General features: G+C 44.8%; 1 protein-coding gene across 4 annotated transcripts in view; it reads left to right on the forward strand.

The window, feature by feature from the left end:
- Positions 1–4,485: 4,485 nt before the first annotated feature.
- YES1 (YES proto-oncogene 1, Src family tyrosine kinase) overlaps positions 4,486–25,620 on the forward strand; it is a 321,603-nt gene continuing 300,468 nt past the window's right edge. Inside the window, exon 1 of one of the 4 annotated variants that reach the window (XM_069219977.1) lies at positions 4,486–5,186. The gene's annotated coding sequence lies outside the window, so the exon portion shown is untranslated. Of the gene's footprint in view, positions 5,187–5,277; positions 5,396–7,830; positions 7,848–8,181; positions 8,204–25,620 lie in introns of those variants that run through there. The other 3 variants (XM_069219978.1, XM_069219980.1, XM_069219979.1) reach the window with 3 other exon arrangements.

Consider the following 25,620-nt stretch of genomic DNA (forward strand, 5'->3'; position numbering starts at 1 on the left):
CTCTATGCAGAGACTCCTTGCTCCTTTCCAGCTAAGGTGATCATATGCAAGTTTGGACAGATCAACATTTTGGCCTGTGCCAGACATTTTTAGAGAGAGTTAAAGTGATAGAAAAAGAGAAAAAAGTTTTCAGAACTTTTTAGAAAGACAGAAAAAAACTTTTTAAACTTTTAAGAACTTTTTGAAAGTTTAGAAGTACTTTTCAGCACTTAGAAAAGAGTGAAAAGAGGAAATGCAAAACTTTTTGGCTATGTGTATATACACTGACCTTGTTTTGTATATTTTTCTCTTATGAAAAGTACAATGACAAGAGTGGTAAGTAGTCTCAAAGCACTTATCCCACCGCTGCCACCAATGTAGGAGGCTGGACTGGCTTGTAGTGAGTACCTAGGGGTACTTGCACCTTGCACCAGGCCCAGTTATCCCTTATTAGGGTATAGGGTGTCTAGCAGCTTAGGCTGATAGATAATGGTAGCTTAGCAGAGCAGCTTAGGCTGAACTAGGAGACGGGTGAAGCTACTACAGTACCACTTAGTGTCATATGCACAATATCATAAGAAAACACAATACACAGTTATACTAAAAATAAAGGTACTTTATTTTTATGACAATATGCCAAAGTATCTTAGAGTGTACCCTCAGTGAGAGGATAGGAAATATACACAAGATATATATACACAATAGCAAAAATATGCAGTATAGTCTTAGAAAACAGTGCAAACAATGTATAGTTACAATAGGATGCAATGGGGAAACATAGAGATAGGGGCAACACAAACCATATACTCAAAAAGTGGAATGCGAACCACGAATGGACCCCAAACCTATGTGACCTTGTAGAGGGTCGCTGGGACTATTCGAAAATAGTGAGAGTTAGAAAAATAACCCTCCCCAAGACCCTGAAAAGTGAGTGCAAAGTGCACTAAAGTTCCCCTAAGGACAAAGAAGTCTTGTTAGAGGAATAATGCAGGAAAGACACAAACCAAAAATGCAACAACTGTGGATTTCCAATCTAGGGTACCTGTGGAACAAGGGGACCAAGTCCAAAAGTCACAAACAAGTCGGAGATGGGCATATGCCCAGGAAATGCCAGCTGTGGATGCAAAGAAGCTTCTACTGGACAGAAGAAGCTGAGGTTTCTGCAGGAACGAAAAGGGCTAGAGACTTCCCCTTTGGTGGACGGATCCCTCTCGCCGTGGAGAGTCGTGCAGAAGTGTTTTCCCGCCGAAAGAACGCCAACAAGCCTTGCTAGCTGCAAATCGTGCGGTTAGCGTTTTTGGACGCTGCTGTGGCCCTGGAGGGACCAGGAGGTCGCAAATTGGACCAGGAGAGAGAGGGGACGTCAAGCAAGACAAGGAGCCCTCTCAGCAGCAGGTAGCACCCAGAAAAGTGCCAGAAACAGGCACTACGAGGATGCGTGAAACGGTGCTCACCCGAAGTCGCACAAAGGAGTCCCACGTCGCCGGAGACCAACTTAGAAAGTCGTGCAATGCAGGTTAGAGTGCCGTGGACCCAGGCTTGGCTGTGCACAAAGGATTTCCGCCGGAAGTGCACAGGGGCCGGAGTAGCTGCAAAAGTCGCGGTTCCCAGCAATGCACTCTAGCGAGGTGAGGCAAGGACTTACCTCCACCAAACTTGGACTGAAGAGTCACTGGACTGTGGGGGTCACTTGGACAGAGTTGCTGGATTCGAGGGACCTCGCTCGTCGTGCTGAGAGGAGACCCAAGGGACCGGTAATGCAGCTTTTTGGTGCCTGCGGTTGCAGGGGGAAGATTCCGTCGACCCACAGGAGATTTCTTCGGAGCTTCTAGTGCAGAGAGGAGGCAGACTACCCCCACAGCATGCACCACCAGGAAAACAGTCGAGAAGGCGGCAGGATCAGCGTTACAGAGTTGCAGTAGTCGTCTTTGCTACTATGTTGCAGTTTTGCAGGCTTCCAGCGCGGTCAGCAGTCGATTCCTTGGTAGAAGGTGAAGAGAGAGATGCAGAGGAACTCGGCTGAGCTCTTGCATTCGTTATCTAAAGTTTCCCCAGAGACAGAGACCCTAAATAGCCAGAAAAGAGGGTTTGGCTACCTAGGAGAGAGGATAGGCTAGCAACACCTGAAGGAGCCTATCAGAAGGAGTCTCTGACGTCACCTGGTGGCACTGGCCACTCAGAGCAGTCCAGTGTGCCAGCAGCACCTCTGTTTCCAAGATGGCAGAGGTCTGAAGCACACTGGAGGAGCTCTGGACACCTCCCAGGGGAGGTGCAGGTCAGGGGAGTGGTCACTCCCCTTTCCTTTGTCCAGTTTCGCGCCAGAGCAGGGCTAAGGGGTCCCCTGAACCGGTGTAGACTGGCTTATGCAGAATTGGGCACATCTGTGCCCAACAAAGCATTTCCAGAGGCTGGGGGAGGCTACTCCTCCCCTGCCTTCACACCATTTTCCAAAGGGAGAGGGAGTAACACCCTCTCTCAGAGGAAGTCCTTTGTTCTGCCATCCTGGGACAAGCCTGGCTTGACCCCAGGGGGGCAGAAACCTGTCTGAGGGGTTGGCAGCAGCAGCAGCTGCAGTGAAACCCCAGGAAAGGCAGTTTGGCAGTACAAGAGTCTGTGCTACAGACCACTGGGATCATGGAATTGTGCCAACAATGCCAGGATGGCATAGAGGGGGCAATTCCATGATCTTAGACATGTTACATGGCCATATTCGGAGTTACCATTGTGATGCTACATATAGGTATTGACCTATATGTAGTGCACGCGTGTAATGGTGTCCCCGCACTCACAAAGTTCAGGGAATTCACTGTATCATGGAACATGATACGGTAGCCAGTGTTTTGCTGGCGCGGCGCTGCTGCTGGCAGCAGCGCCACCTTACCATCTGCTGCCACAACCGTCGGCGGAATTCCGGCTACGGTCATAATGGCATAGACGGTCGGTAGCCACGGCGATGGTATGTTGGTGGCCGTCGCCGTGGCGGTAGGCAGCATTTGTCGCCACTGTCCTATTGAGGGCCTATGTGTCAGGATTAAATCAATTATGCGGCAAGAAACAGCAAATTATGCACCATAATGCCCCACATTTTGTAACAGTATTACTCCAATATTTGGTCAATTTTAAACTTGGTAAGACTGAATGGACATTGGTTGCACCTCACTAGTACCAGTTTAACACCCAAATATAGCAATAAGCAACAGAAAATTGACCAGTCCAGCTTTGCAAAGGGCCTTCACCAGTGCACCAAGTGACACTGAATTTTTAGTAACTTTTGAACCGTCTGAGCTAGAACCAATTTTTTTTTGTTAAAATCTGTAGTTCATGTGGTAGATGATGGACTATGTGTCAAATCTATAATTATTCGAAACTCGCCCTGGCCACACAGTGGCATAATCCCAGTGACCCTGCATATCACCTGTGTGTAGGGCATTTGAGCCTGTACTTACCAACGTGATTGCCATACTGCTGGCCTATGGTATCCTTGCCATTATTGTATCACGTTTGCACCTTTGGCATACCACAACAGTACCCTAGTCCAGTGGCTCCCAACCTGTGGCCTGGGGACCCCTGTGGGTCCTCAAAGCCTCCTCAGGGGGTCCGCGACTGCTTAGAAAATTAAAAACTGTTAACAGATTAGGTCCCCAGCTTTCAGTAATGACTCAGTAGAGGGTCCCCGGATTCCAATTATAATTTAGTGGGGGTCCCCGGGTTCGAGTAATGATAAAGTGGGGGTCCAAAGAAGTCAAAAGGTTGGGAACCACTGCCCTAGTCAATATATATGGTGATAACTTGAATGGAGTTGTATTTGCTTCAGCATTTTTCGCTGTATTTCATTAATGCTGGTTTTATTATGTGGGTGTTTTAAAAAGTCATCTGACATGATTTCCTGTGATATTATTATCAAGATCAAAGCTCATGCCACTTCCTGTTAAGTAGGAAACGGTCAATCAGAGGGCTGTCACTGTTGCATCTCCTGGCAGTTTGTTGAATTGACGCCCATGGGCAGATTGCAATAAATGTTACACGCCTACGGCTCCACAATCCCTTGAGATAGCTTTGGTTTTTTTTTTGGGGGGGGGGGGGGGGGGGAGTTGCATAGTGACGAAAGCAGATGGCCATCTTCTATGTTTTCTGACTTTTCTATTTAATCTCACATTTGGAAAACCTGAATGCTGTTACAGCGCGGCGCACACTGGTTAAAATGAAAAATAGCGAGCAGGAACTGCAGAGCTGCACTCTGATCCCAGAAACAGAGAAAAAAACCTGCGCTACTGTGTAACTCGTGAAAGAGAGTTACATTGTACTTTGTCACTGACATGATTAAGTTGAAATATTTGAAAGGGGAGAGTCACCGCATTAAAGTAAAGTTTGTCCGGCGCTGGTAAAAGTCGCCCTAGAGAGTTTCACATGGAACCTTCTCATCCTGAAGGCAGGACTGTAACTCCAGAGTTAACTTTTGCTGTTTGACGTCATGACATCTCCTGGAAGTGTGCAAGGGAATACTATCATTTCAGCCGGTGCTGCCTCAGTGGGAGAGGAGTGGGTGGAGTGACGCCAGCTCCAGGGACTCGTGCGGCGATCACCCCCGCAGGAGCAGCACTTTTCCCTTTGACCCCCTCCCTCCCTCTCCGCGGCGGCCCATCTCCCTCCCGCTCCTCAGGCCGGCCGCCATGTTACTGGGGAGACTGTAGCTGCAGCTCCGAGGGGGACCTGCTGTTGCTGTCCCTTCCCGCGGAGCTGGGAGCGCACCACGCACCGGGGAGAGGAGTGAAAGGAGGAGGGGCCGGAGGCGGGCAGGGAGGAGCAGCAGCCCTGGGAGCAGCGAGTGCAGCACGCGTCCCTCTGCCCCGCAGGGCCCGAGCCGGCGCCGAGTCCGTCCCCGTGTCCCGGTCGCTCCGGCTGGCACAGTTTAGCGCAGTTCGTGGGGATTGCTCCGCTCCTTCGCTCTGCCCGGGGCGCGGACGGACCACGGACTTCCCCAGCGGCGCTGCCTGGGCGGCGCAGAGATTTCCCCGGGCTGCTGCGGAGCTGGATCCGATGAGCTGAGCGCCCGTCCGCCCGCGCAGCGCCCTCCCGCGCCCCAGGTGCTGGCTCGACAGCGATTTCCCTTTTCATTTCCTGGATTGCGAGAGCTGTGATTCCCCCGCACCAGGGATCCCGAGGAGGAGGAACTTATGGGACCCCGGCCCGGAGCTTGGATAACGCAGGTAAGCTCACCCTCGTGCCCCCTTGTTTAAGGAAGTAGAGGGGTGCCCGCCTGTCCTGTTCGTCACCCTCAGATCAGCAGGAACTGGGCAAGGAGAAGGATGTTGGGATAAGGAAATCCGGAGAGCTAGGCCACAGTCTGCACACACACGCTCAAGGTGTGTACTTGGGCAGCACTCCCCGCCCCGTTAACCATTGACACGTAACACAAGTGAGTAATTCCACACATGTATGATGGTTCCTGTCAGTTTATTAATGTTTTTCTGCGCCCTCCTAATCCGTGATGACAGGCGATATTCCGTATAAAGTGACTTCGGGAGAAGCCATGGCAGGGTGAAGCGCGACAGGACAGAAACTTCCCCAGTTCCTGCTGTCATCAGGCCTGCCCTGCCCTTTCCCATACGTGTTGAATGGATCCGCTTTCCTCAACAACAGCGGCTGCTTCTGGGAAACAGCACATCGGAAAGTCATCTGTCACTTTCCTCCTCTTTCGCCCTCTCTATGTATTTTGCTGTCCGGGCGTTGTTTATCCCGGGGAACCTGGCAGAGAAATTGATTTTCGGAAGCTGTATTAGAATGCATGGTACATTGTTATGTCATTCTTCAGTAAGTCCTAGAACATGCTTTTAAATGTTAATACAGTCATACCCGGGAGCAGGCTGGGACGAAAAGAGACCGACAGTCGTTTTTTGTGTTGAATCTTTGGAAGACAAGCGAGCTGCTGTCCTGTGGGGTGAGAGTTTAGAACAACTGCTCCGGAGGGTCCTTCTGTCGGGGCCTTCTGTTGCGTCTTTGATTGAAAACGACAGCATGTTTTATGTCCCCCCTCGGCTGTCAGGCGGAGGGGTGTTGCTCCACCCACTGCCCGTACATTCCCTCTTACTGTATTTGACAGCCGGCCAGCCTGTACTGTTCCTCGCGTCACAGACCAGGGAACAGCCTGGGCATTCTCAATAATCATGCTTTAGACATTTATTTCTACCCATTCTTCTTCTTAGTGGGTCCTTTAAAATCATACGCTATTCATGTGTACTTGTGTCATTGAAAAATCCCGGTATGCTGAGTATTGTTGATTAAAAAAGCAAGACTTGGTTGAAGTTGTTGCACGTGACCTTGAGTTAGTTGACATCTATCTGCATAGTAACAGGACGAAACTACACAGATTGTGCTTTATTTGCAAACAGATGAAAATTCAAGTGCAGGTGTCAAGTAATTTTTTCAAAGGAGCCCGATGCTGCCGTAAGCCAGGTTTGTCAAACATCAAGGATGCCCAGTCTTTAATTCCACCACCTTCTGATTCCTGTCTTTCTGTCTCATGTCAGCAGGTTCATTTTCCATTCTTGCTTGCTCCCTTTTTTTCCACAGTTTCAATATCTTTCTCTTCCTCCTCATTTTCGCTTTTCTGCATTTCTTCTTTGTTCTGGGTCAGATTTACTTGATAAAAAACAAGTCCCACTAAAGTATACATTGGAATGCCTCAGTTAACCTCAACCACTGGTGATTACTCAGGGCTTGCATCTCAGTCAGGTGTTGTTTTGCACACCCTGCTTCCTCACTGTGGACTTAACCATTTACAAATCAGCCTTGACCATGCTCCAGTGGGAACAGTCCAGCCTAAACTACCAGGGCAGGTCCTCTCTGAACCAAAGCAAAAGCAACCCAGCACTGGTCTCGCCCTTGTAAGGCATCAACAGCCGGGTATACAGAAGAAATAAGTCCCAGCCCTCAAAATTGAATGTTGGTGACCACCACTTGCACAGGTTAAACGACGGACATGGGTACTAACAGACGAGTAATGGCCAAGTGTTTCCCAGCCCCCACATGTCTCTGTCAGTCATCACATATAAACTAGAACGGTTTGTGTCAGTCATTTTGCATAAGGGTGTCTAGCTTGGGCCTATGAGAAGCGCCACTGGAATTAGGCGATTATTTGGTCAGTGATTTTTGCGTAGTTATAGGTTTGCTGTATATGCCACATAATCAATCATCTGCCGCATCATCTGCAGATCTGATTTAAATATATATATATATTGCCCAAACAGTTCAAGACTGAACTGAAAATAAAAGTGCAGCGTGTTGCTGTGAAGTGGGAGGCCCTTTAGCAGAGCTGAGCTTGGCCCCTTTATGTTGCTTATTGCTATACTTTGGTGTTAAACAAGTACTAACGAGGTGCAACCAATACCCAGACATTCTTACCACGTTTAAAAATGACGAAATAATGCAGAAATACCATTACAAAATGCACTGCATTAGGCCACATAATTCTAATTTCCTTCCTCTAACTACATGAAACACAAATCGCAGAGTCCTGGGACTCCAGTCAACCAAGTTGCCGGCCCTCTGAAAACACCGTTTGTGATTTGGTGGTCTGCTGTCCCCCTCAAGGTGCACGCACTCAGTATGCGGCCTGTAGAAGTTATGTTTTCTCAGCGAGGGCGTGCATTTTAAAGCAGAAAGTGTGATAAAGCGGTAGGACCTGGCCTTCTGGAAGAACCAACCTTTTAAGTCTACTTAATAATCTTACTTTCCCAGAGCACGTGGTTGTCTCAGTGGTATTGTCGGCTCTTATGAATGCATATAGTATTACCATAACACAACGACACCTGCAGGCGTGACGGTGACCCCCACCCGAAGCAACGAGTAACTCTTGGCCCGGGCGGAGAGTAAGATTTCAGCCTTTCTGGCGCCGGTTAGGTATATCACAACCTGAGCAGGCCTGTGCCCGGCAGGGCACCTGGAGTAGGATTACAGACCTGGCTGCTCAGTGCCTGCTGAGGCGAGTGTCACGTGAAGGAGACCGCGGCCATTGTTTGAGCACAGCCGGCAGGAATGCCGCAGCAGGCCGAGCTCCTGACTTGAAAGGTTGCCTTTGTTGGTCGGCGCCTTCACCGAGCTTCACCCTGACAAACTTCAGGATGCACGTCCGGCTGCGGTTCCTTTGTACTCCCAACAATATCCTTCGGGTTTTGTATCCTTGATGTCGCACGCTTGTATTTCTGTATTTCAAAGGCGCTACATAGTACGCACTGCATGTGCTCTAAGTGTTATTTGAGCGAACGCTCGCCTTTTTTCCCTTCAAAGCTTGTTTTGAATTTGTTTGAAAACAAACATGGTCTTGAACAGTTGTAGGTTGGTATTTAAGAGGCTGCAAAACGTTAATAATATGGGGGTAACAGTAGGTTTTGCGTTGTGGTGTCTGGACACTTGTCAACTCACTCCAGAAGCAACGGGATGCAGTTGTTAATGGGCTTGAAGAAATTATTATTCAGGTTTTTTGTAATGTAGCCTACACATCATCTAGCCACTTTGTGGTGTTTAGTGAACTTCGATGAAGTAAGTCCTTGGGGGCCACATATTTTGTATGGAGCTCTCTTTGCTGAGGTCTGGACATCCTAAGTCACAGGTGAAGAAGAGGGCGCTGACAGACTGCTCTTAAAGTAACAGGCAAGGGTCACCGGGAGTAGTCAGTCACCCGCGGCAAATCACACGTGAGAGTCTCGAGGCGCTGGAGATGGTGGTTTGTGTGACTGCCAAGTGCGAGAAGGAGTAGTTGCCTTACGCTGTACGCGAAAAGCGATGGAATACCTCCTAGAAAACAAAAGTTTGCTTAACGCTTAAGTGTGGAGTCTCAGCTGGGTTTCTGGTCTTAAGGAGGCGCGTAGTTCGTGGGTTAGGGGCACCCTTTGCAGATTCATCTGGACATTGCTCTTGTGTGGGTAGTGAATGGTGCAAAAGGTCTTGAACTTCAGTGTCTGCTCTAAAGTGAGCCTTTGTGGTGAGTGCAGGGCTGAAGCGATGCATCTCTAAATCTTTAAGTTTAGGTTGTCTTCGTTGTTAGTTTACACAGCTCTTGTTTGGTCCAAGCACACACCTAATGTAATAGTGTAGAAAGAGTGATTCTGTATGTTCCATTCAGTGATAGGACGGTCCTTCCTCAATATAATTAGATGCCGGTTGGTGTTTTAACAATGTTTGATCAGCAAGAAGAAGTCAAGGTCAGCGTCAAAGGAGATGTTGAAATATCTCTCCTTAAGTGAGATGCAGTTGGGGTTCCACCTAAGACCCAAGAGGCCCCCTAAATATTTTTATTGCTAGCCCTACTACCCTCCACTCCCCACACACCTCCACCCCACTAACTGAATTTTCTTTTTCAAGCACAGGCAGTTCACCTTTACTCAGAAGTAGATGTCTGAAACACTTGGTGGTCATCAGGACTGGGTACCAGTCTGTTGGATGTAGGTGTTTAAAAGCATACATTTGTTTTGAAGCAGTCTGGAGCGATGAAAACCACCTAGGTCCTCATCTAGATATTGGAAAGCAACAGAAATAGTTAGAACCCAGAAGAACTCCGCACAAGGTGCCCTCCGTGGAAGGCAGCAACATTACAATTCATAAATAAGCTGATCCAATCTTAATACCACATTCATGCCCTACTCTTGAGACGATAAAGTGGGAGCTTGTGATTAACTGCAGCTAAGACCACGATTATCAGATATGGCAGATGGTCTTCATTTAGACCTGTAAAAAGTTTTCTTGTCGTTCAAAATAGTCTCAGTATACAGGCTACTCTCAAGCGAGACTTGTGGTTTGCTAAGTAGTTGAGGACGTTCATGTGGCTTTTGACATTGCTATTTCACCATCCCCTCTGAAGTCTTACTGGAAATACGAATGTGGGGTGGGGGATGTGTAGAGTCTGCCAGCGCTTCCTTAGCATATGTTAGACCAGGCATCCTTAGGGTGGTCTTACCCCAGAGGTTTTGCCTTTTCTTCCTGTTTTGTTGCTCTATCTTTTTTGGCCTTAGGACTTTAAGCACTTTACCACTGCAAACCAGTGCTCAAGTGCATGTGCTTCTCCCCTAAAACCTGGTAACCTTGGTGTGTACACAGTTGGCATATTTAATTTACATGTAAGTCCCTTGTAGAGTGGTAAATCACATACCCAAGGCCTGTAAATTAAATGCTACTAGTGAGCCTGCAGCACTGATTGTGCCACCCACTTAAGTAGCCCTGTAAACCTGTCTCAGGCCTGCCGCTGCAGAGACTGTGTGCATTTCACTGATCCTCTTGCCAAGCCCTACACTTCCCTTTTCTTACACATAAGTCACCCCTCAAGCAGGCCCTAGGGAACCCACAGGGCAAGGTGCCATGTAAGTAAAATGACAGGATATACACCTTCCAGTTTCCATGTCCTGGTAATGAAAAACCCCTCAAGTGGCTTTTCATCACTGTGAGGCCTACCCCTCTCATAGGCCCGCATTAGGAATTCCTTGTAATAACTTTAAGTTGTAATTCCTGATTGGAGAAGTGTGGCTGGGCCATGTTAAGTAAAATTTAAATGGTAATAATAAATCCTATTTACTAGTGAAGTCGGATTTATTACTCTTATTTTACAAATGCCACTTTTAAGAAGTAGGCATTCCTCTGCAGTCACTGCCTTGTGAGCCTTCAGTCTCTCTCCAATACACGTCTGGCTTGGGGTGGGTGACAGTTCCACTTGTGCATTCCGTTCAGACACCCACAACAAAGGGCACTCTGCCATACCTGCACACTGATGGGCTTTCCTGGGTAAGGGCTTGTGAGGATCCTGCACCTACATCTCAAAGGGTAAGGGCTGGGGTCTACACAAGAGGTGTGATTACCTCCCACTGGCTGTCTGGGGCTGAGACTGACTTGAAAGGAGCACCTGCAAACTTCACAAGCATTCTTCGATGGTCATACCCCATATCAAAAGTGCTTTCCTATATAAGTAGTGGGCCTCCTGACCCAATCAACAGATCACTACTGGTCTCAGAAGAAACCCTGCCTGGAGAAGGGCTGCTGCACAAAGAGCATTGCCACTGCTCTGTGCTGACTGTTTCCAGGAGATGCTGCCCTGTCGGGCTGAGTTGGCCTGCTGACCTCTGCCTGGCTTATTCAATCACTAAAGAACTCCAGAGTGTCTCCAGGACCTCAATGGAAGGCCCTGCCTCCCCAAACCTGCAACCAGTGAACCTTTGCCAGCTGCAACCAGCCGTCATCAGGGCTGCAGAGATCTGCTCTCCAACAGTGCACTCTGCCCATCTTTTGCTGTGTATCTGCCCGAGAGCTGTCGCTTTCAGCGGGACACCCCCTCAGCATTGCGGCCGCCCTCCCCTCCCTTTTGCATTGACCACTCCATACTGTCAAATGACACAACCAATAGTGAGAACACTGAACTGTTAATATCTAAACCCCTCATCCTTAAGATGTAAAAGAAGTGTTATCAGTAACCACTCTCTTAGAATGCTTATTTTAGGCTTTTGTTTTTGCATGTGCAATCCACGACATTAAAAGTGGGAGTGATATGACTCAGCCATCACTGTCTGCTTGTGGAAATTCCAATCTGTTAGTGCTTGTGATTTGTATACTGTAGGCGAAGGCACATGTTTTAGGTGTTATGCTACTGGTGAGGAGCACATGGTGTAATACTTGTCTTTCTGACTACCTATAAAAGATGCGTTGGAGAAGATTTCCACTGAGTTGTAAGAAGAGTGTTGGCATTCTCTTATTCATTCTGCTGCTGTTCATTTTGATGCTGTAGCGTATAGTCTAGCTCAGGGTTCTGCAGAGTCGGTCCTAGAGAGCCAGGTCCATGCCAGATTTTTAGCATATCCACATTTAGAAAAATGTAGATTTCTGAAACATCTTTTTTCTAAATGTGGATATGCTAAAAACCTGGTATGGACCCGGCTCTCCAGGACCGACTTTGCAGAACCCTGGTCTAGCTAAATAAGCCCTATAGCAACCCAGATCTGTTGTTCCAGTTCAGTCTCAATTGCTAACTATATTGAAGGCATTTTTGATGTACTAGTGACGTAGGTGATAATTAATGAATCAACACATCTACCCCCACCCCAACATCCAATACCCAATAAATGCAGTTATTTATTGGTTGTTGCCTGAACATTTCATGCAGATGAGTCAAGAGGGAAACGTGATTTCTCACTGGTACGCTGGTCTTGATAGTGTTCGCATCCCAAAGGAAGGTTTTGGGGTGAGTTACAGAACAATGGATATATAGAATGGGGCTACATTTGACACACAGAAACAGGTGAACTTCTTCAGAGGCTTTTCAAATTTGTTTTGAATCTGGCTTTTGCAAAATTCACATTGTGAGGAAATATGAACATATACATTTTTGAGGTGTGTCTTGAAAGGATCCATTTGGATGATTGACTGGCTGTTGTTTACAGGACTCTAAATATGTAATAAAGCACGATAACGATGTTAACTTTACGGCTAGAATGGTCAGATACACATAAACTTCACGTTTGTGTTTAATGTAAATTTGATCATGGAACCTATTGTTTTGTGTTTTGGGGTTTATGAACTGCTCATCAACTCTGGTGTGGTTTGTGCATCAGTGAGATTGTTCTGGCAATCAAGTATTTGTTGAGGTAGCCATTACTGAATTCAAAGCGGTTAATGAACTCAGCCTTGTGCAAAGGAATCATTGGGGCTGTGTTAATCCGGGGATAGCTCTTCAATCCAACAGTAGGCCAGCGGACACCTTGAGGGGTAGAAATCTCTTACAAGAAAATCTATGCGAGTGCTGGGTACATAAACTTGAAAATGAGTTTATTGATTCATTGGCTGACATGTTAGTTTCTTACCATGCTCTGAAAATGCTTGTAATCAGTTGTGAGATGTAAACACGTCAAAGACCTTTAGTGATTTCAACAACGTTACAATAATGTCTGTTCATGAGTCTTGACTATTTTGAAATCATCATGAACACTTTTTTATGAAGGGAAGTAGAGGTACCATCAAGACACCGGAAAGTATTCATGCAGGCAGCGTGATACAACATTAGAAAAAAAAAAATCGGATTTGGGATGGGGGAACATGCTGTTGATTTAAGATGCGAGGTTTGAAAACTCTCAGTCATGATGTCATTAGACCAAGATGCAGCTATAAACTGGAGCATAGCAATCTTCCTGCCAAATGCTTTGAGTAGTTATAAACTGGGGTGGCTCAGAGGGCAAAAAAAATGGATAAACCCAAATCTTTGTGACTGGGGGTGAATGTATTGCTCAGCATTCCGTCCACCATATGTTCTTTTTGCTTTTGTTGCCCTATGTGGGAAGGGTTTGTACCCAGATGTGGATCCTGTGCTCACTGCACCACTGGATTCAAGCTAACCTGGCAGATGAGGGGTGATATCCCAAAACCGGTCCAGGGGTGTGGAATTTATTAAAATATCTACTTGTCCAGGGGACAGGTTGCTTCTCAAATCTACTTGTCCTGTAAAAAGATCTACTTGTCCCTTTGGTGCCATGTAGTGTGGCGACAAATTATGGCAGCAATCTCATTATGTAAGAGCTCTGATAATAGCCTCTCTGATTATGCCAGGGCTACTACCATAATAGGGCTTGAATACTTGCAGTTTCGATCCCCACTGTAGCAATTTCCTTATTTTGCCACCTTTCTGCAGATCTGCATACTGGGGCTGGAGGAAGCAGTAAGCAATAGTTCCAGGGCTGGAATGCCTTTGAGTCTGCAAACCTACTAACATTCTTTTTTTAAAGATTTTCACCAGCTTCTCTCTCATATTTTCCCATAATAAGAAAGGCTGGACATTTACTCCTGACAATGGCAGAATTAGAACTTCTTCCAGGGTTGGAAAGAAAGTGGCTGGAGGGAAAATGAACTTGCAAATGCTCAATAGATTTTCACATGAGCAAATCTACACATCGTATTTACCCATGCTAAAATACAGTTCACAAATATTTTATAGGGGTACGACATATACCATGGGTGCACTTTTGTGACTTTCTTTAAGAATTTGGGGCCACATGTAGGTAGGTTCAGATTTGCGAGTCGCAAATCCGAATGTAGGATGGTGTTCCTGACACTATCTGTGATTCGCAAGGGCTTCGCAAATGCCCACCTCATGAATAATCATGAGGTGGGTCGCAATTTGTGACCCCTTTGCGAATGGCGGCCCTCACAGGGATGGTGGCCTGCTGGAGACAGCAGACCACCATGTCTGTGACTGCTTTTCAATAAAGCATTTTTTTTTTTTTTTTGTATTGCAGCCCGTTTTCCTTAAAGGAAAACGAGATGCATTACAAAAACGAAAAATGAAACGTTTTTGTTTCATTTTTTCAGAGCAGGCAGTGGTCCACAGGACATGTTTACAGTGACATTCACTTTTGCGAAAGTGTTAGCACCCATTTGAAATGGGTGCAAACTGCGATTGGTTTGCGCCCGCGTTCGCGGTCACAAAACAATCCTACATTGCACTGCGAGTCGCAATTAGGAAGGGGACACCCCTTCCTAATTGCGAGTCGCAAACCCGTTTTGCGATTCGGTAACCAGGTTAAAAAGCTACCTACATGTGGGTCTTGGTCCCTAATTAGGTCTGGTGTTAACAAAGACATTTTGTTTTTATTAAACTTCTATTCCTCTCTCTTTCGGCTGGCTTTACTGTGAGTGATCGCATTCTGCTCTTCCACAAGGAGCATATTGGCACACAAAGTAGTTTTGTTCAGTGTCAGGAACTACAGTGGCAATCAGTGACGTAACGAAACTGGAGGGTGCCCCTTTGCAAAGAACATGGAGGAGCCCCCTCTCCAGACTCACTCAGGGCAGGTGCTGTGCTGAAGGGGCCCCCTGGGGGGCGGCTGCGGGGCCTTTGTTATGCCACTGGTGGCAACGTGTGCTTTTAGAGTTCAAAAACCTTTTGGGGGGGTTTTGCCAGTGTTTGTTACAATGTTGAGGGCCTGGTAGGTCCCACAACAATAAAGTGTTACAAAAGCCATGTCAAAACAAGACACAAATTGATGAAACTAAAAGACTTATAACAATATGTCAGATCAGTTGGCTTTGTCAGTGTTTGTTTATTTTCATGCTTCCCATAATCGTGTTGAAAATGGTTACACTGATTTTCCATTAGAAATATTTTTGGGAAATACTAGCATGCATCAACACATTTTACTAAATGACAGTTCATTTGCATCTAATCAGAGAGCATTCATGGAGCATTATACTTAGCCTCATAGCCTAAACTTTTCAAACATGTGTATACACGTTTGTTTTTTTTGTACTGGAACCAACGTCAGTAGTGAAGTGTGACCTTAAAACATTTATTTACAGCACTCACCCTAATAATGAAGGCTTTCAAATAATGAACCATAAATACAAGTTCAAACAGCATTATCCTTTGGAAACACATTACCTCAACTGCAGAGAGTTCCACTCTCTGTAAACTGGCAGCCAAAGGGTTTGTGCTGCAGAGGGTTGGGCCTACTTGTCCCAAGGACAAAGTAAACATAAAACCTTGTTGCCCTTGACCCCAAACAAGATGTCCCGGGCGTTGGGCGATAGGAATTCCACATCCCTGCGGTCCCTGGATGGTTGTTTCTGATCCAGGGAGGACCTGACTTGGCAGTTTGGGATGGACTGTTCCCATGGGGAGTAGGGTCAAGACTGTCCATACTGGATATACTTTCTAAAATCAAGGTTGATGACTTTGACAGCTGCCTGACTGACATTACCGAGCCTCCCTGAGATGGAAAAATGCCACGGAGAGACCCTATTCATGCTTACTATTGACAACAGTTGAAAGGATGAATAGAGAGTCAGGGTAACTTCTTGGGTGTCAACATACTGTTTCGGGTAGCTGCAGTTTCTGGCCAGACATCTTTAACTTGGCCTCGACCCTTTGAAGTGCTTGAGATCTTCAGGTCTGATGAGGTGGGCTCACTCTCGAGGTGGAGATTCCTTGTCTGCCCCATATCTGTTTTATGTGAGGTTTTCTGGGGCAGAATGTTATCAGCCTTGCCTGAATTTTCACAGTCCCGCTGGATACAAATACTTAAACTAGTGGTCTGTATCACAGTGGTCTCTGGGACAACAGCACTCTTATCTTCCTCTTGTTCAGAGTGATGCTCATCGGATGGTGAGTGTAAACCCTCAGCCTGTTATTCCTCTTCTTCTGAAGCCTCTGAAGCCTCAAACCTGGGGCGACTTTAGGAATTAGTGAACAATGACTCCACTTTTCACTCTTCGTGCTTTGCCCTCTTGGTTTGGGAGGTGTTAGTCCAGTTTGGCAGACCGGCACACATGAGAACAGTATCAGTAACAAAGATCACTTAGTAGGGTCCCCTGGTAGGGGCCTCTTCAGCACTCCTCCACACAGGACTTGTGGACATATTTTTTGTATGTGGATCCAATCACCAGGGTTCAGGTCATGCCCTAAGGACCATTGGATGGCTGGAGTTCTGACGTCGACCTGAGAGATAGAATGCACCACATTAGATAGTCCCTTGCAGCACTCGAGGATCAGGTCATCTGTGATATTTACAGGAGCAGCTGCAAGAACAGAAGGCATCTGAAAGTTCTCCCTATCAGCACCTCATGAGATGACAAGGAAGTAAGGATTTTTTTATGGTCCTGCCCACCTGAGGCTTTAGCTATTTGTTTCTATCTCCTGAATCCTGACATTGTGGCACTTTAGATGTGACATCAGTGTTTGGAACTTGAAAGATGGTTCTGGTGATGTCTTCTACACATTTGAGGCCATTATGTTTTCATCAAATCTCAGTCTGAAATCCAAAACAATATGGGCCAACTGAGCTTTGAAGCCCATTTTGTCCTAGATAAAAGTGGGAGCATATCCAGCCCTTGGTGTTCTCCTCACAGTTTACAACAGGAGGTGCAGTCCTTCATCTGTCTTCTACAGGTCCAGCAGAACCTTTATTCCCTTATGCAGAACTTCTGTGCCCACCCAAGCAGTGTGGGCAAGTGAATGAGCTAATCCTTCTCTGTGGTCACTCACAACTGGTCCTGGGTGTAGCTCCTCTCTCACTGGGATTGGTGCTTGGCTGGCTAGAATTGCAACAGATGAGGGCATGCCCAAAATTGAGCTACATCTACCAGTGACTGAGCACACCACTTTAAGTTTGTGGGCACTGCTCACATAATCATTCTCCCAGAGGAACTTTACTCCCTGAAAAATCAAATCCCTTGTCTCTGCCCTGGGAGCCAATCCACACCCAAACAAGGAGCTGTGTGGCAGTTGGAAACTCTGGCAAATGGGCTTCTATGAACTTTAGGCAGACTAAAGGTAACTTTTTAAAAGTAATTTTTCCTGAAATGTTTAATACAAATAAGACTTTACCAATAAATTGGATTTGTAAACAATATTTAAAAGGGCAAGAATAAATTTCTGTCTGGTTGCTAGACTGAGATAATTGTATTAACTTAAATAAAGTGCCCTCATGCTTTCATGTGTAACAGCTAACCATGCTATGTTGAAAATAGCTTTAGGGCTTTGTCGCTGTAATGACTTGTTTAATAGTAACATTTTACATGTCCTACTTTTAAATACCATGTACTCTGCCTTGTGGGCATTTAAGGCCTATGTAAGGGTGCCTAATAATATATTAAAGGAGAGTTTAGGCCTGTCAAAAGGGGATGTTTTGAATTGCAGTTTAAACCTGTGATCCAGGTTATTGGTGGCAGGCCTACAGTCTTGTTTTACATTTTCACTTTAGTGGTGACACAATGTGCTGCAATCCAGGCAACATAAATATGCCTCTTGGGAGTATAACCAATCTTCACATCTTTTAGGGGTCAGAACACAGAGACCCAGTGCATAGAGTTTGAAAAACCCCAGCAGCATCTGTCCCCAAAAAATTGGGATGATTATGCCAAAAAGAGGCATTTTGTTACTCTTGCCGTTAAATGTGAAATCTCAAATGGAAATGTTAATAAAGAGAGAGGGTGTGTGTTTAACGATTGCTTAACTAAAATCTTCGAGTGAGATTAAGTGAACTGGCAGCTATGCAATTTACACTTGTAAGTATTGTTGTTGGATGAAATGTGCAACATTAAGGGCATGGTGTTTAGATTTGTTAATATACTGATCACGTGTCTTTACAAATGAATAAACATTTTATTAAGCCCTAATGTTTCTTTAATTCTGCAGTCTCCGCATGTACAGGGAACCTTTCATACTCACTGACCCTGTCTTCTTATACACTTATGCACACATCTCACCTGAGTGCGCATATGAATGAGCATGTTTGGAGAAACCTTTACTTTTATTTCCTTCACCCTCCTTACATTTGGTTCACTGCTTAGTCATCCATTACAAAAGCATGTGACTCTATCCAGAAACCATGCCCGAAAAGGTGGATATTGTGCTGTTGCGAGCATTTCTCACCCTTGCCCCAAATATAATAAAGGTCTAACACAACCATATCTGAGGTCACAACATTTTTGTTAAAGAAATGGGTTTTTAGAACTGGTGGCCCACTGGCAACCATGTCAGTGTGGTGTATTACACCATGATTGACAATTGAAGACTGTGTGTCTCTCATTTTGGTTTTCACCACATTCCCTGCAAGGACAGGGGAAGAAAGGACTGTAAGAAGAAAAAAAAAAAACGGTAAAATAAGTGTTTAAATTAAGCCAGTGTTTAAGCTGCAAGACTGACAAAGGTTTGGTAAGGCATTGCAGAGAGCCTGAGCTATAGGTTACTACAGAGCAGTATATCCTGATGTAAAATAAAGATTTTCTAACACTGTTGATTAATAATGATTGAATTGTGAGTGACTCATCATTCTTAGGTCACATCCTACTAGACAGAACAGCTGTCTAGTTTGCTAAAGACATCTTGGGGACATTCTGAAAGTTGACCATTCTGCCTGTTGCTTGCCATTGGCTTTGTGGTTTGTAACTTGCATTTTATTGCTTTCCGTTTGGTGGCTTTATTTGATTTAGGCTGCCCAGCTTGAGTTCGTACCTCCCCTTGCTCAAACCTTATTTACAGTATCCTTCCGAGTGCTCCCTTTCAGTAAACAGGCCTCTTATCTTGCACCATTTGCTGTGCATTCAGAGACCGAGGTCGAATATCAGACACAGTTTTCCAAGGACACTTGTTTACTTTTCAAAATATGCTGATACATAAATATATAATGAAATGGATACAATCGAATGTTAACTGTGCCTTACATCGTGTGTTTGGAATAAGAAAACAGATCAGCACCATTTCAATTAGGTATGTGATGGTTGTCTGTGTTCTCCCTTGGTGTACTATCTGTTTTATTTGGAGGTTTAATTTTATTTTGCGTCTTGTTTTTTTGGTGGGGAGTGGGTGTTAGGCACGTACTTTTGAATAATCCGCATAATTTGTAAAAATGTTATTTGAGAAATATGTAATGTGAAGAGAGAATAAAAACAATTTTTGTAATTTTTTAACAAAGAGGATTTTTATTATATATTGCTGTGGTACTGGCCCTGTGAAAACGAGGTTTTGTCTGGGGAATGTGTGAGTAGTGAGTGCATGGGATTGTCGCTAAATTGGTGAGTCGTCGTTTTCCAAGGGGAGATTTTTTTTCTGTTGCGGAAAGTAAACTAGGCCTTCACAGGTTGTCTCCTTTGAATTATGAGACTTCTTTTTCATTTTAAATTATGTTCAAAGCTTTCTGGGCAAACATTTTTTGGAAAATTAAAGCACCCCATTTAAAAAGGTTTAAAAATTGAAGATATTGGATTCAGTGTACAGTTTTAAATTGCCTTAAGATATGCTCTACCTTCTTCTCTAGTATTTTGAACTGATTATTTTTCTTTTACTTTTTTGTAAACAATGTTATGTTAGGGGTACTTGGGAACAACTTAGCGCTATGGCAGGAGTCAGATGAAAGGTGGCACATCAGATTGGAAAAAAAAAAAAGCTTTGTGATATTTTTTTTAAAACTAGTGAAGTCAGTGCATGAGCGAATTCCAGTGATTATGGGGGGGCCAGATAAGGAAAAGCCCATCCACCATATTTAGACGTACGGATACGGCGAGGGCATAATAGCCCTTTGTTTTGTGATCTTAAATTTCTTTCATAGCACTAAAAGTGAGTTTCTCCTCTAGGTGTCTACGTCCTTTGCCGTACAGGGACTTACTAGTCTAACAGAGCACTTTGAACAATGGTCTTTTACTGATGGGGAGCCGTTTGAGGGCTCTGAGCAGGGGAGCCAAAGACGCACCTGGCGGCAGTTTGTGGACCAACTGCAGTGTTCTGGGCGACCTGCGTTTTGGGGCGAAGAGATTTGTTGGCTGCGGGAGTTAAGGCATCACCATAGTCAAGGTGGCTAATTATTAGTGCTTGAGTGAGACTCTTCCTTGAGCTTAATAGAAGCTACTGAAAAATTCTTCTATTATTCCAAAGCAGGTGCCATACGTGGGTGCGACCTGATCCTTCATAGATAGATCATCATCCAGAGGGACACCTAGATTCCTTTCTGTTTTACTGGAAGAAGGTGCTCGGCCCAGCTCAGTCAGCCACCAGCCCTCTGATCGACCTGCTTGAGCCTTGCCGAACAGAAGGATCTCTGTTTTGTCTCTGTTCAACTGAACACAATTGAGAGACATCCAGGTGGCAATGTTCCTCATGCAGGTGATAAATCTAAGTTTGACATTTTCATTGTCATGCCCAAAAGAGATGCCCATTTGCATATAATCTGCTTTGTAAAAATGTTTGGGGCTGTATGACGACTATCTGGACAAAGGGAGCTACGTAGATGTTATACAGCTTTGCAAGCAAACATTGGCGAAGCCAGTAAGTTGGCACTTCACTTATAAAGGTGAGACAGTTTGGCTTTGCCAGTGCTTGTTTGAATTCTTCCAAACGTTTGTGCACCAAGCCTTATGTAAAGTCCTTGTCTGAAAGCTGTTTTTGGCCTCTTGACTGCACCCCCGGTTCTTTCTGCACGTGCCCATTCGGTGACCTAAGAATACACTTGAACTGCATATGTATTTACTTATGTGAATCATACCCTAAGGCGCTGCATCAGCCGCCCGATACACACTTGGACAGCTGTACAGGTGCGGGCAAGCCTAAAGGTTTGATGCTTCAATTGTCAAGAAAACTAAACTTTCATTTTCGTCCTTGAAAAAGTGTTCGCCTTCAAAGGGCGGCTCTAATTGCTGCACAATGAACGCAGGTATCGAGATGTTCAGGAAATCACCGCTTGCAGCACTGGTATAGATTTGTGGTTGTTGCTTTAAGTACTTATTGTACAGGGTGAAGCACGGTTGTCTCCAGCCCTGAAAAACACAGGCTGCGTTTTTGTTCACTTTGTTCTGCAAGTTCTGGTGATCATAGGCAGCAGGGTGAAGGTAAGTATTTTCTTTGGTGAGTGCGGATGTAAGTGGTGCAAGTTCCAGCTGATGGGCAAAGCTGTCATTCTTCTGAGCTGGCTGACTTTAGTAGATGAATGATTACAATGAAGTAGTCATTATCGAGAGACCTGTGTCGCGTTGATGCTACATGTGGCGAGGGGCATGAATGGTCTGTGCGGGATAGTCATGGCAGGGTACCTTTTCTTCGGCACATGGCATATTAGCTGTTTTAATTCATAAAACCTTCTAAATTTAATAACTCGTAAAACATCACAGACCTTGTTTTAAATTCTAAAAAGAATTCTTATGATCTCATGATGGCAGAAGAAGGATAAGAAAGACTGCAAAGGGTATAAAATGAATAACACATTAATCACTATATTGTGCCTTCATACAGCTGTAAACCAAATGATGGAGAACGGCTGCATGTATCGTACAGGTTTCATTAATCGTATGATTATATTTGAATTATGTAACATTTATAATTTGCAGGTCAAATATCTGCGGAGTTATATGTGAGGAAGTGAGCCACGTTAGTTTCGACCCCCAAAGGTTGTTTAGGGTGCATTATTCAGAATCATGTATCATCCGTTTACAGGGTGGAAGAAACGGACAGCATCCAGTTTCCATGAACTCACTATGTTAGAAGCCCCAGGCTGTGCAGCACAGCCGATGCAGTTGGACCTTTCAGTTAATATGGGCAGGAGCTGGACTGATGCTTAGTGCGACATAAAGTGCTCATTAAATATTACTGTTGGGTAAGCCCTGCTGTTTATCCCATGTTAGTGTTTTTTTTTATTTTATTTAAATCTCCCTTTTTTTTCCACGTGCTTGATTTTCAAATAGTTTCTAAGGTAGCTTGCACCTGTTGTATTTAAAGAAAACTGTTGGACGTAAAGGGTTAAATGGCCACTTGCACTAGTGCGCTGCCGAGATTGCAAACCTATAGTGTCGTTCAAAATGTGCTGAGTTTATTTTGAGCTGAGCGTGTCTAGTAGGTGTTTGTGACCACTACCAGCCCGCAGCAAACGTAAATTAATACATCTTTATGGAAGTACAACAGTTTTTAGACTGTAGAATAAACCAGTGGTTCCCAACCTGTGGTCCAGGGACCCCTGGGGGTCCGCAAAGCCTTCTCAGGGGGTCCGCAACTGCTTAGAAAATGAAAAAATATTAACAGATATTGACAAATTAGGTCCCCAGCTTCCAGTAATGATTCAGGCGGGGGTCACCCGTATTCCAATGATGATTCAGTGGGGGTCCCTGGGTTCCATTAATGTTAAAATGGGGGTCCACATAAACCAAAAGGTTGGGAATCACTGTAATAAACGATTCCTCCACGCGAAGTTAACTGAAGTGAAAGAGCGCGTTCACCAGTCTGGAGAGGACGACAGATTCCTGAGCTCCTATGGAATGACTGTGATGACGTGGCCCACTGAGGCTTTTCATGGTTTGTGCAGTCCGATTTGGATGTGACAACCATATTCGGCAGATGAATTTCTCCTGTGAGAAACACATTTCTTATTACTGTAGTATGTTTTTTCTGTGGTAAAGGAGGTTAGGTGGATGAGGTTACTTATAGAACACTGTCTGTCCCCCAGAGTAATGGATTGGAAGCAGCTGTCCCACGGAGCCAGGAGTGTTGAAGTTCTCTCTTTCTCAGTGTTTCCCATTTGATTTCCAGCTGTCGCTTACTCCAGGTTAAGCTGTTGTTCTGTGTAGCATCGTTTGCCATTTTTATTAGCTCTTCTCGCAGTTTGTATTGGGTTGTGAATTAATAGGTAAATACTTTTCAATTTAAAATTGTGCCTCTGTGGAGGTTCAGTCACTCTTGGACAAAGGCGTTTAAAAAATATATATTTATTGAGGAAACAAATGAGACACAGTAATATAAAAGTACAATATTCTTAGCTTAGCGATATCCCCCAAAAATGTTTCCATCATAAGGATGCAACTGGGGCACCCAAAAATAGTCAATGACCAGTAAAAAAGAAACCTAGAGAATTGGGTGGTCGTGACCAGACTGCAAACGCACCAGACATCCCCTGAATAGCTCCCAGATCTTCAGAAGCTGGGACGATTCTTGATTACACTTCTAGTGTATCCTTTTTATAAATTCTTTACGGTAATTGAATTGTGTGGCATTTTCAGATTCAATTGTGTTTTCTGTTAACATCTAAATTCTTCTTGTATATTAAAACCATTTTGAAATCAGGCATTTTCTGTAATAGTACCTGTGCATGCATGTCACTACATTGCCTAACACGAATCATTATCAAGGTTACTCATGATCTTGCATGTTGAATTGCAAAGATGTAATGTCTGAGACCTGTAACCTGTAGATGAATGTAAACAAAGGCTAATGAAAATGTTTGTTTAACAAGTGAAACCATTCAAAAATAACGAGTGCTCCCGAGTTTGTTCTTTTCATCTGCTTTTGTTTAAACTATCAGGGCGCGTTTAATTACTATGAAAAGCACAAAAAAAAGAAAGTAATATGCCTTTGAACATCATAAATATTAGATGTATGTTTATTGTGATTTTATGTGACTAGTTAACTTGATAGATGCTATTTGTTGTGTTTAGATGCTTGCTGTATGTATGTTGGGTACAACGATTAGTCCTGGGCTTCCATTTGAGAAATGTATCTATTCAGGGAGTAGTATTCTTTTCTTTAACTAACCAGCATACCTGGTAATGTTTTGTAAATGTAAAGGCCATCTCTACGTACATTGAGTTTGATATGCATGAAGTGGACTAGCAACCTTAAGTATACTTTGTCATTGCCTGAAAGTTAAAGGTACTCAATTGCACTGCTGTCTATCTGTTAGTCCCCCAACAAGCCAAAGGTGGAATGGGCATACTCCGTACATAATAGTAGTGACTGGCGATCATTTTATATAGGGCATGTGTGAAATGAATATGGGAACTTAAATGTTTCTGCAGTTGATGGGTTCTTGTAGGTCTTGCATCTCTGTGCATGCACTTAAGAAAATCCAAACCCACTGGCTTTGCAAAGCTCGTAGGTTTTCTTGAGCAGTGCCCACCCACGTAGGGGCTCTGGTGTTGTCAGAAAGGGAAGCCACTCCAAACTCTAAATTCTGATCAGGAAGGGCACCATAACCCTCAAAGAATGGGCCTTAACATGACCAGGGTGACAACACAGCGCGAGTGCAAGCACGGAAAAACACACTTCACCAAAGATTTCTATGGATGGACAACCAAAAGAACACTCAGGCTGCAACGCCCAGACGGGAGGAAGGGCCATCACACGCTGTAACAGGAGGAAGCGTGATTGTAGTGTGATGACCAACAAAAATGTTCTCTCAATTAAATCGCCTGGGAGGGAACAAAGCACACAAAGGAGGGACATTTAGAAAAATGCATCAATAAAAAGGAAGCATTTAAGACCAGCACAACAAAGAACGAATGGCAATAGTGGGGGGTGGTGTTAAAGCCCATCGACTGAATACAGCACGCCTTGCAGAAAGGCCATGTGCGCTGCCTACGCTCAACCTAAATATGATAGTAAAAGGCAAGCACAACCTACAGCAGGAGCAACATACACCCAGGTCTCATTACTCCATGGCGCTGTTCTTCATCACATGTCTTAATCAACATAAAGGCCACACTTCCGCATCCGTGGAGGGCGCCTGCTCCCATAGAACAATGTGTTCACACCACACCAGTGAAAACACCATGTTTAGAAAGCCACCAAAGGTTTCAGGTTTCATTTGTCCTTGTGCCTCTGCAGAGGTATACTTATTTGACGTTTTCCAAGCCACTTTTCCCTCTACAACTGTTTTACAAATAATTGGCTCTGTGTGTGTGTTTTGTTCCCTCCGATAGGCACACACTCATCCACTTTCAGTCTTCCTCATTCTAAAGTCCTCTACACAGAGTTGCAGCAGCTTCTCTGGTCCCAGTGGGAAATCCTGATTATTAATCCCATAGTGAATGCTGCAGCTGCTTCTCTGGTCCCAGTGGTAATTCCTCATTCCAAGTCCTCTAGACAGTGCTGCAACTGCTTCTTTGGTCCCAGGGATAATTCCTCATTCATTCTTGGTCCTCTAGAAAGGGCTGCTTCTGTGGTCCCATTGGTAATTCCTCATTCTAAGTTCTCTAGGTAGTGCTGCTAGCTGCTTCTCTGGTCCCACTGGTAATTCGTCATTCTAAGTCCTCTAGACAGTGCTGCTTCTCTGGTCTCTGTGGTAATTCCTCATTCTTAGTCCTCTTGACAATGCTGCAAGCTGCTTCTCTTGTCCCAGCGGCAATTCCTCATTCTAAATCCTAGAG

This window comes from Pleurodeles waltl, chromosome 2_2 (genome assembly GCF_031143425.1).
Source record: "Pleurodeles waltl isolate 20211129_DDA chromosome 2_2, aPleWal1.hap1.20221129, whole genome shotgun sequence".
In the NCBI taxonomy this organism is placed as follows: Eukaryota; Metazoa; Chordata; class Amphibia; order Caudata; family Salamandridae; genus Pleurodeles; species Pleurodeles waltl.